Below are 7,500 nucleotides of genomic sequence, written 5' to 3'. Positions count from 1 at the left end.
AGGAAAGGGGGAGAGGAAAGGGAAGAGGGGAACGAAGAGGCGAGAGGAAGGAAAAGAGGGGAGATTAGGGGAAAGGGGAAAGGGCTGGAGGGAACAGAAATTGGTCTGAGAGCAGCGATTTCATTTTCTTTGTTAATTCTCTATTTTTTTTATTTTTTTTTTCTTCTTTTTCTTTCCCCGTCCTTTCTTTAGATGCGATATTCTTCCTTCCATATCTCTCGTTATTTGATCTTTTCTTTTTTTTTTTTTTTTTTTTTTTTGCCTCAGTTTTGCATTTCTTGGCTTCTTCCATCTTTTTTTCTCTCTATTCTTTGTTTCATCTTTATTCCCTTTCTTATTCATGTATTCGTTTGTATATTCATTTATTCATTTATCTGTTTATCTATCTTTATCTATTTACTTATCTATTTATTTGTTTCTCTATGTATCTGTTTACCTATTCATCTATTATTTATACTTTTATCTATTTATCTATCTTTATCTATTTACTTATTTATTTGCTTATGTATCTATTTACCTATTTATCTATTATCAATTCATTTATCTATCTATCTATCGTTATCTATTTACTTATTTATTTGTAAATCTATGTATCGGTTTACCCATTTATCTATTATTTATTCATTTATTTATTTGTCTATTTATCTATCTTTATCTTATTTATTTATCTATGTATCTCTTACTTATTTATCTATTTATTTATTTATCCATTTATCTATTTACTTATTTTGCTCGGATAAATAAAATCACATGACGTCAGACAAATACACAAGTCGTAGATAGTATATGCGTGACGTCATCAGTTCTGACACCCAGGTGTGACGTCATTTGTTATACTACATGTGACGTCATACCGCATGTGATGTTATCACACCTGCAAAGTTGTCCTATATGTGACATCATCACAGCATTGACATCATCTTAGTTGTGACGTCATCCTGTGACGTCATCCTGTGACGTCATAGGTGACGCAAGCTTCCGACCTCGCGACCACCTGGCCGAAATCTGACCAAAACCGGTGCTGCGGTGAGGAGGCAGGGAGAAAGGGAGGGAAGGAGGGAGAGGAGGGAGGGAAGGAGGGAGAGGAGACAGGGAGGGAGGGAGGGAACGAGGGAGAGGAGGGAGGGAGGCAGAGAGAGGAGGCAGGGAGGCAGAGGAGGTGGGGAAGGAGGGAGAGGAGGCAGGGAGGGAGGGAGGGAGAGGAGGCAGGGAGGGAGGGAGGGAGGGGGGAGGGAGGGAGGGAGGGAGGGAGGGAGGGAGGGAGGGAGAGAGAGGAGGCAGGGAAGGAGGGAGAGGAGGCGAGGAGGGAGGGAAGGAGACGAAGCACGGGAGGAGTTAGAGAGGAAGAGAGGGAGAGGAGGTAAGGAGGAGCGGGAGGAGGGAAGGTCGAAGGGAGGGAGGGAGGGAGGGAGGGAGGGAGGGAGGGAGGGAGGGAAGGAGGGAGGGAGAGGAAGCACGGGAGGAGGGAGAGAGGAAAATCGGAGAGGAGGGAGGGAGAAGAGACAGGTAGGGAGAGGAGGAGGGAAGGACGGAGGGAGGGAGAGGAGGCAGGGAGGGAGGGGAGGAGGGAAGGAGGGAGGGAGGGAGGGAGAGAGAGGATGAAGGAAGTGAGGGAGGGAGTTGAGGCAGGGAGGGAGGGAAGGAGGAAGGGAGAGTGGGAGGGAAGGAGAGAAGGAGAGGAGGGAGGGAGGGAGGGAGGGAGGGAGGGAGGGAGGGAAGGGAGAGACGAGAGGCAAGAGGAGGGAGGGCAGAGGAAGGAAGGAAAGATGTGAAGACAGAAATGAGAAGAGGGAGGTCGGAGAGGGAGAAAGAGGAACGGAAGAGGAGGAAGGGAAGAAGAGGAGGAAGAGGAGGAAAGGAAGAAGAGGAGGAAGAGGAAGGGAACCAAAAGAGTGTTGGGATGTCAATCACTCATTAAACTGCTAAAGTTCCTCTCTCTCTCTCTCTCTCTCTCTCTCTCTCTCTCTCTCTCTCTCTCTCTCTCTCTCTCTCTCTCTCTCTCTCTCTCTCTCTCTCTCTCTCTCTCTCTCTCTCTCTCTCTCTCTCTCTCTCTCTCTCTCTCTCTCTCTCTCTCTCTCTCTCAATGTACCGAGAGATCGAATGCCATACCTCGGGGTTGAGCACCGACCTCATCTTAGCACCGAACAGGAAACCGCATCGTCTGGTACGTACCTGCAAAAAGAAAAAAATATAAATAAATAAACAGATTATTTTTAGTAGGTCGTTTCAAGGCATAACTACAACATAAAGATACAAGAATAAATAAGTAAATAAATAGATAAAGATATTAACAGAATAGATAAATAAGTAGATAGATAAGTTGATAAATAGATAAATAGATGAATAGAAAGAAATCAAGAGTGACGTAAAGGAAGGAAATAGGAAATCAATTAAGCTAATTAAATCCCACTTCAAAGCGATTTTCAGCGAATTTAGCTCCAAATGAAAAGAATTCACCAATAATCAGGAATACTTTAATCACTCGACATTTTGAATAACTTAACGCATATATATATATATATATATATATATATATATATATATATATATATGTATATATATATATATATGTATATACATATATATATGTATTCGTATGTATATATGTATGTATTTTCCTAATTTACTTAATTGTAGTATACAGGAAAAGCAGCAACATTCGTCGGGTCCCGTCTCCTATTCACTAATTACACAGGGGAACACTTTTTCAGTAACTTTGAGTTGCATTGGATATTTTAACGGATTTTGAAAGAGTTTTAGGCGCTGATTTCAAATCTGAAATTAGTTTTTGTCTACAAGCTCTAGTTTGTATGCAATTTGAGGTTAATGAAATTGTACATATGTGAACTTGCGTAAACCATGTATAAGCATTTTAACGTCCATATATATAGATAGCTTCTAATATTTTGATCATTCTTCTTTTGTTTCAGTTCAAACATGGCTTCCAGAATGAGACATCATTGCAGAAACAAGCCTGATGCCTTCTGCTACATATGTGGATGCTACACACTCAATCGTCAGAGACGTAACATATCCTCGTTCGTCAAGCGTGCCTACAAGGCATATTTTGAAGTTCATCTTGGTGATCAAGACAAGCAATGGGCTCCTCATGTTGTGTGCCACAATTGTGAGGAAATGCTTCGAGACTGGACCAAAGGAAAACGCAAAGGTCTGCCTTTTGGAGTTCCAATGATTTGGCGCGAACCCACCAACCATGTAACTGACTGTTATTTCTGCATGGTAAACACAACGGGTGTTGGGAAGAAAAACCGACATAAGATTACGTATCCGAACATTCCCTCAGCTATTCGGCCTGTTCCGCACTCTGAAGAAGTACCTGTTCCAGTTTTCAAAGGCTTGCCTTCATTGGACGATAAAGACATTGGACATGATACAAGCCAGCAAGACATTTGTGACAGTGAATTGTCATAAAAGTGTTCACAATCGGAGGACTGTTCTTCAGACACTGAACCTTTCTCCGTCCCTAAGCCTCTTCCCCAGGCTGAACTGAATGATTTAGTGCGGGATTTAGGTCTTTCAAAGCAGAGCTTTTGGCATCAAGATTACAAGGCAGAAATCTTGTTAATCACTCTGTTAAAGTATCATATTTCAGAAAGCGTGACCAGCTTTTTGTGACCTTCTTTTCAAAAGACAGACAGTTTGTTTACTGCCATGACATCCCAGGGCTTCTCAAAGAACTGGGTGTACCTTACTATAGTCCTGCTGAATGGAGACTCTTTTTAGACAGTTCAAAACGCAGTCTAAAGTGTGTTCTTTTACATAATGGCAATGTTTTATGGAGCAGTACCTGTCGGTCACTCAGTGCATTTGCGGGAAGACTATGATGATATGAGAATGGTCATGGACTTATTAAAGTATCATGAGCACAATTGGATAATTTGTGTAGACTTAAAGATGGTCAACTTTCTTCTTGGACAACAGAAAGGTTTCACCAAGTTTCCATGTTTCCTCTGTATGTGGGACAGCCGAGCACGAGACAGACATTGGGTCCAGAAGGACTGGCCTATTCGTGACACCCTTGAAGCAGGCATGCCAAATATCATACAAGACCCAATTGTAAACAGAGATAAGATCATCTTCCCTCCTCTTCACATCAAATTAGGTTTGATGAAACAATTTGTCAAGGCACTGGAAACCGAAGGTGAATGTTTCCAACACATCATCACAGCTTTACCAGGGTTATCATTTGAGAAGATCAAAGCAGGCGTGTTTGATGGCCCACAGATTCGAACCCTAATTCGTGATGATCAGTTTGTTGCTAAGATGACCGCTTTAGAAAGGGCAGCATGGTTATCCTTTGTGGCAGTCGTTCAGAACTTCCTTGGAAACAATAAGGCGGAGAACTACAGTGAACTTGTGAACAGAATGCTCCTCGCTTTTCGTGATCTCGGGTGCAACATGAGCATCAAGCTTCATTTTTTTGAACAGCCACCTTGATCAGTTCCCTGACAAACCTGGGGGCTGTGAGTGACGAACAAGGAGAACGATTCCACCAAGACCTAAAGATCATGGAAGAACGCTACCAAGGGCGCTGGGACAAAAGTATGATGGCTGACTACTGCTGGAGCATTAAACGAAATTGCCCAGATGAAATGTACAAACGCAAAAGTTACAAACGCAAATTCCTGCCTGAAAAAAATACACAAAGAAATTGATAAGCTTCCATCAGCTGTGGTGATGTTCTGAAGGATGCTAATCTAACTTTGGGATAGATGTTCTGTTAATGTTCTGTTTCTTTTGCCTTAATAAATGTACAGAAATGGCTTTCATACTGTTTTAAGATTCAAGTGAACAAAAGAATTGTGGCTGATATTGCAATTTCCTATAATAACGAAAATTTAAAAAAAAATAAATAAAAATGTCAAATTGCATAAAATCTGTAGCTTGCAGACAAAACCCGACTTCAGATTTGAAATCAGCACACTCAAGTTGACTATAGAAAAGTCTTTTTTTAAATGCAACAAAATGAGTGTTCCCCAGTGTTATCTATAACACCTGGGCACAGATGTGTGTGTGCGTGTAAATTTGTGCCAGGTTTAAATGATCAGAGAATTAATGAGCTATACTTAGTCTCATCTTTCATACAAGACCTATGCGATAGACTGGGCCCTCTTAATCGACCAATTAATCATTGATTGGCCATTCCAACTACGTGGCAATTAACTCTATGACGTCATGTCACTGGCAGTTCTTTACTGATTGGCCTGATGACGTCATCTTGGTGACATCATGGATAAAGATAACCCCTGCTGTGACGTCACAGATTTTTTTTCTCCGAAAGTTATGTCAGGTCATTTTCTCTTTCTCTCTTTTTCTCCCCCTCTCTCTCTCTCTCTCTCTCTCTCTCTCTCTCTCTCTCTCTCTCTCTCTCTCTCTCTCTCTCTCTCTTTCTCTCTCTCTCTCTCACACTTTCTGTCTCTCCTTCTCTCTCTTCTTCCATTCCCTCTCTTCTATGTTCCTCTTTTCTGTCCACCTATTCCTGTCTTTATCAAAGATCTTTTACAAAATGGCGTCCTTGTTCCCTACAATTCATTCAATTGTCACTTTTTTTTCCTCATCTTTCTTTTCTTTTGTCTCGTCCATTCAAAAATCTTTACTTTTCCCGCTTTCGTCAGCCTTTTGTTCCTCTTTCTTCCCTCCATCCCCTCCTCCTCCTCCCTTTTTTTTTTTTTTTTTTTTTTTATTCTTGAGGAGAAGGTTACAAGCAGAGACCCACTTTTGTTCTTCTTTTGTGGCGGCGTTTGGGACTTTTTTATTTTTGTTGATTTATATATATATATATATATATATATATACATATATATATATATACATATATATATATATACATATATATAATATATATATATTATCATATATATATATATATCATATATATATATATATATATATATATATATCTATATATATATAGATATATATAGCGTGAAGGGATTCGTTCCGGTCATATATATATATACATATTCATATATATATATATATATATATATATATATATATATATATATATATATAAATACATATATATATATATACCAAGGCTTTTTCCCCCTTACAAGGGAGTTAGCCAAAAAGGGAAAGGCACAAAATCATTTCCACCCACTCCATCCCCGAATACACTCCACACCCCTCCACCCTCCCTCCTATCTGAGCACCTCCTGGATGACGGGTCATCCCTGCACCTTGTCCACTGCCCTGGGTCAGAAGCAGTGTCGCAAGACACAACACATCCACAGCAAGGCCGCTTCATTAAATCGGCGACCCCCCTCTCCGTCCCCCCACTGCATAAAAGGAGAGGACGGGGAGAAATCCCTTCGGGCTCCGTCAAATTTTGCTCACACACACCACCCCACCCCCCATCCCCCCGCCCATTCCACCTCAGGCAATCACAACATCATCCATATACAACCATTCTCCATTCACCCCTGTCTTCTGTCCTCTCCCGTCCTTCCTCAACAGACATTCCCCTCTTCCCCAAAGCCCCCTTCACCCCATCCATCCATCTCATCCTAGGACGTCCCCTCATGTTCACTCCCTCCACATCTGCCTTCCATACCTCTTTTACTAGTCTTTCTTCACTCATTCTTTCCACGTGTCCAAACCATCCTAATACTCTTTCATCAACCCTATCTCCCAGCTCCTTTTCCACCCCTGTTCTCCTCCTCACCTCCTCATTTCTCACTCTATCTAGCCTAGTAACCCCCACCATACTTCTCAGACACCTCATCTCAAACACATTCAAACTCCTTCTCTCTTCTTCTCTTATGTTCCATGTTTCTGCCCCATACAGTGCTGTTGGCACAATCACTCCTTCATACAGTCTCCTCTTAGCATCTTTTCCCAAATGTCTATTACTAATTACACTTTTTAATCCACCAAGGCATTTGCTCGCTTCTCTCAATCTACATTCTACCTCCACCTTCACTCCACCTTTTCCTGCCACATTTGCACCCAAATATTTAAAACTATCCACTTCCTCCAGTCGCTCTCCCTTAATGCTCACTTCCAGTCTACTGCCACTTTCACCCCGTGTACATCTCATCACCTTACTTTTACCCACATTTATCTTCAGCTTTCTTCTATCACACACTCTCCCAAACTCTCACCAACTTCCTCAATCCCTCCTCCGATCCTGCCACAAGCGCAGTGTCGTCCGCAAAACAACTGGCTCACCTCCCACTTTTCTCCATTTTCTTTAACCATCTCCAATCCCTGACCCACTACCCTTGCATTTACCTCTCGCACCACCCCATCCATGTATAAGTTGAACAGCCAGGGCGACATAACGCATCCTTGACGAAGTCCCACCTTTACCTCGAACCACTCACTCTCTCCATTTCCAATCCTGACATAAGCTCTACTACTCTCATAAAAACTCTTGACAGCTCCCAGAAGCTTTCCTCCTATCCCGTATATCTGCATAACCTCCCACAGTGCCTTTCTGTCTACCCTATCATAAGCCTTTTCCAGATCCATAAA

The 7,500-nt window shown here is 41.7% G+C and overlaps 1 protein-coding gene and 1 long non-coding RNA gene across 13 annotated transcripts in view; one reads left to right on the top strand and one right to left on the bottom strand.

Annotated features, from left to right (window-relative positions):
• Window positions 1-7,500, bottom strand: part of LOC143026116 (uncharacterized) — a 300,921-nt gene that overhangs the window by 148,794 nt on the left and 144,627 nt on the right. The window contains exon 1 of one of the 12 annotated variants that reach the window (XM_076186162.1): window positions 2,110-2,130. The exons of the other annotated variants lie outside the window; for them this stretch is intronic. The gene's annotated coding sequence lies outside the window, so the exon portion shown is untranslated. Of the gene's footprint in view, window positions 1-2,109; window positions 2,131-7,500 lie in introns of those variants that run through there. 12 annotated transcript variants of the gene reach the window in all.
• The window catches only part of LOC143026174 (uncharacterized), a 262,248-nt gene that overhangs the window by 118,517 nt on the left and 136,231 nt on the right, over window positions 1-7,500 (top strand). The window lies entirely within an intron of this gene.

This window comes from Oratosquilla oratoria, chromosome 1, assembly GCF_046742065.1.
Source record: "Oratosquilla oratoria isolate Oo_2021 chromosome 1, ASM4674206v1, whole genome shotgun sequence".
Lineage (NCBI taxonomy): Eukaryota > Metazoa > Arthropoda > Malacostraca > Stomatopoda > Squillidae > Oratosquilla > Oratosquilla oratoria.
The sequence above is the reverse complement of the archived record's forward strand: the minus strand, read 5'-3'. Positions and strand labels throughout refer to the sequence as shown.